A 4,437-nucleotide genomic window follows, 5' to 3' on the forward strand; every position below is an offset into this window, starting at 1 on the left:
ATTTATGATTTATTTTTATTCATTTCCTGAGCCTCTGCCTTTTGGAGAAGGGGAAAATCTCAGCCGGGAGTTTCCTTCCCTCTCCGTGGCGCAGAAAATGCACCCAAAGTGCCCACGATGCCACCCCAAGAGCTGCTGCCATCCACGACGCTCCCTCCGAGCCCTCCCATTTTTTCTGGACTCAGAGCAGCGAATTTGGCTCCTTGCCCAAGCCGAGATCGCCCTTTCAGAGGTTCCAGCTCATCAAAGGCCGTTCAGACCTTTATTTTCCCCTTTTTTTTTAGCAGCCAGAGCCGTCTCCTCAGCCCCGCTCCTCCCAAAATCGCGGCGCCTGCGTTGGGTTTTTGAAACAATTCGGCGACATCTCCGCGAGCCACTTAGGGAAGAGCTCCTTTTAAAGGTTAATTGAATATTCCCCGCGACTCTGATGCGCATTTCTCTGCTGGGAGAATCGCTCTATTTGGCAGGCAGGCATTAAAGGGGTGGATTTCACCACGGGCCAAGTGTGGGAAAGAGACGAAAGGGAAAATATGAAGTGAGAACTGAATTTGCCTTTTTTTTTTTTTTTTATTTTAATTTTTTTTTTCCGCTTTCTGCTGCTGCTTTGGAGCTCTGAGCAGAGCTGGGCTGGGATGTGACGCTCTGGGATGGGGAGACAGCAGAAAAGACTGAGCCTTTCCTCAGCTCCCAGCACCAGGCAGGGCACAAAAATCCCAAAATTTGGACAAAGCACGGCCTAACTGATCCCACAAAAAAGGGAAGGGAAACACAGGAGCAGCCACAGCTCAGCTTTGAGAAGCCAAGCCCAGATTTGACACGGGGTTTAATTTAAGGAACAATTTTAGGCCCTGCCTGAGATTCTCCCTCTGTCTGGGGATGGAAATTTGGGGGTTTCAGCTGCTGCCWGGGCTGGTTATTCCCCCTCAGGCAGTCACTGGATTTAGGGAAAAGCCCCAAAATRTCCCAGTCCCAGCCATCCCCAGCGAGCAGAGGGGACAGGGGACAGCTGAGAGTGGCTCTGAGCCCCTCACGGTGCTCATTTCAGCCCAGATTTGCATTTTGATCCCCAGACACAGCCAGGAGGTGACAAAAGGACCACAGGGGACACCCAGGGAGGGTGGGCTGGGTGCTGTGACCACCAGAACCAGAGGGGCAGTGCCCGGGGTGCAGTTCCAGGGGTGCAATGCCAGCCCTGCCGTTCCCGGCTGTTTTTCAGCCGCTCTGGAGAAGGGGAGAGACAATAAAAGGCACGGAGATTGCAAACACGGCCGCGTCTCCATGGCAGCCTGAGCGCCGCTTCTAAATTTTACCAGAGCATGGAGAGGATGCTGCTCCCCCCTCTATCCCCGCGTTCCTGGGGGAGCTGCGAGGCACAAAAAACCTCGGCCCAGGTATTTTCTGGAGATTTTGGGAAGATCGGTGGCTCTTGGAAGGAGCCCTCGGTGTTGCCACCTCCTCGCCCCCGGGGGGGAATGAGTTCGCCGCCCCTCCTTCCAGATTTATCCATAATTGAGGGGATGCAGCCACGTGCGGGAAAGCGGAACGCTGGGAGGAAAAAAAAAAAAAAAAAAAGTATTTCGGGCTCATCTCGAGTTACACGGAGCTCCCGCTATTTTTAGCTGGGCAGACAAAGCCTTTCCATCGAGAGTGGGAAACGTGTGGGACACCCAACCCCGCACGGGCAGGAGGAATTCAGGGACAGCATCCCCGGAGCTTTGCCCCGAGGCAAAGCGGCCCCTCGGATCCGCGATTTGCAGCTCCCACCCCGGCAGATTGCGCCGAGCGGGGTCGGGAATAGAAGTGTGAGAAGGGGCCTGGCGGCTCCCGAGTGAAAGCCGCGCTCAGCTGTCGCCACCCCGGCACCACCTGCCAGCCCCAGACGGTTCCCAAAATATCGCAGCCCGTGCTGGGGGGAAGGGACGGAGGGGCCGCTCTCCACCTGCCGCGGCTGCGGGGACGGACGGGAACTTCTCCTCCTTTTAGGATCGGGAGGTCCCCGTCCCCACAGCCAACACGGGGAGGATAAAACTGTCCCCAAAACGCGTCCTTTCAGCACAGGCGGTGCCGCTGGGACACCAATCCTACAGCTCAGGGAGTGGAAAAAACTCGGAGTGGTTTTTATCCCGTCCCCCCTTGACCGAGTGTTTGTAAATATTTCTGTCTCTCGGGAGGGGTGGAAATCCAACCCCGCGCCTGATTTATTCGGTGCTGCCCTCCAGGGGGTTTTTCCAGGAGCTGGAGGGGCTGAAGAGGRGGATGAGGSCGARCAGCGGGGAAGGAGCTCGGCAGGAACTCGGCAGGAGCGGCGTTTCCATTCGGGATTAGTGCCCGGGTGTCAATCCCCCAGGCTGGAGGTGCCGCTGTCACCGCTCAGGTGTCCCCGAACCTGCAAAAGACCAAAGCGGGGACCRGCACTTGAGCGCTCCCAATTAGCARGGCTCTAATTGCCGTCTTAGTCGCTCATTAGCGCGAAAAGCCAGATGCTGGCAGGAATTAGAGGAGCTGAAAGGATCTTTCTCTCCGCCCCGGGAATATTTAACGGTGTCTCACACGCGTTCCTTTGTAGCGGGAGCATGACTGATGTGACTCGTGTGGGTGCTGCGTGAATCACTGATGAGCTCCCGAATCCCTGTGACAGCAGCGGGACCGGCACTGGGGAGCTCTGAGTGCCACACGGGAGGGTCCGGCACGTGGTGGAGCCTGAGGGGACCTGGAGAGGATTTAAACTGAAACAGAGGGGGAAGGAGTTCGGGGGTTGATTGAATATTCGGGGGTTGGGTTCCGGGCACGGCACAGGCAGGGCTGAGGGTTATTTATAGAAATATTGGTGCGAGGAGGAGGGAAAAGAGCTGGAGACCGAGCTAAGGTGGATGGATAGGGAGCAACAGGCTGCTGGAATATTCCCAGACTGTGCCTGCACCCAGGAGGGAGCACCCATGGTGTAGAGGGAACACCCACGGTGGGAATGGAGCACCCGCGGTGGGGATGGAGCACCCACGGTGCGGGTGTGGAGAGAGCGTGGGTGTGGAGAGAGTCGGCTCCTGGTAGGGATGGAGCACCCACGGTGGGGATGGAACACTCACAGTGGGGATGGAGCACCCACGGTGGGGATGGAGCCGGCTCCTGGTGTAGAGGGAGCACCCACGGTGCGGAGGGAGAACCCATGGTGGGGATGGAGCACTCACGGTGTTGGGGGAGCACCCACGGTGGGGATGGAGCACCCACGGTGCGGAGAGAGCACCCATGGTGGGGATGGAGCCCCTATGGTGTTGATGGAAGCAGCCACGGTGTGGAGGGAGCACCCACGATGGGGATGGAGCACCCATGGTGGGGATGGAGCACCCATGGTGGGGATGGAGCCGGCTCCGGGTGGGGATGGAGCATCCATGGTGTACATAGAGCATCCACGGTGCGGATGGAGCACCCACGGTGTGGAGGGAGCACCCACAGTGTGTAGGAAGCACCAACGGTGGGGATGGAGCAGGCTCCTGGTGTAGAGGGAGCACCCACGGTGTGGAGGGAGAACCCATGGTGGGGATGGAGCACTCACGGTGTTGGGGAAGCACCCACGGTGGGGATGGAGGTGGCTCCTGGCGGGGATGGAGCACCCACAGTGTGTAGGAAGCACCCACGGTGGGAATGGAGCACCCACGGTGGGGATGGAGCATCCACGGTGTGGAGAGAGCACCCACGGTGTGGAGGGAGCCGGCTCTGGGTGGGGATGGAGCCCCTATGGTGGGATGGAGCACCCACGGTGTGGAGGGAGGCGGTTCCTGGTGTGGTTGGAGCATCCACGGTGTGGGATGAAGCACCCACGGTGCGGATGGAGCACCCATGGTGTGGATGGAGCACCCACGGTGCGGATGGAGCACCCACGGTGCGGATGGAGCACCCACGGTGGGGATGGAGCACCCACGGTGGAGATGGAGCCGGCTCCGGGTGTAGAGGGAGCACCCACGGTGGGGATAGAGCACCCATAGTGGGGATGGAACACCCACGGTGGGATGGAGCCGGTTCCTAGTGGGAATGGAGCACTCACGGTGCGGACAGAGCACCCACGGTGTGTAGGAAGCACCCACTGTGTACATAGAGCACCCACGGTGTGTAGGAGCCGGCTCCGGGCAGGGATGGAGCACTCACGGTGTTGGGGGAGCACCCACGGTGGGGATGGAGCCCCTATGGTGGGATGGAGCACCCACGGTGTGGAGGGGACACCCACGGTGTGGTTGGAGCACCCACGGTGCGGATGGAGCCGGTGGGTTGGGGATGGAGCACCCACGGTGCGGAGAGAGCACCCATGGTGGGGATGGAGCCCCTATGGTGTTGATGGAAGCAGCCATGGTGTGTAGGAAGCACCCACGGTGCGGATGGAGAACTCCTGGCCCTGCCCGGGGGTCAGGCGGGGACACGGGGCCAGCAGCAGCGGGCCCGGGGCTG

This window comes from Malurus melanocephalus, unplaced genomic scaffold, assembly GCF_030028575.1.
Source record: "Malurus melanocephalus ecotype Western Australia unplaced genomic scaffold, MMel_1.1 scaffold_1161, whole genome shotgun sequence".
In the NCBI taxonomy this organism is placed as follows: Eukaryota; Metazoa; Chordata; class Aves; order Passeriformes; family Maluridae; genus Malurus; species Malurus melanocephalus.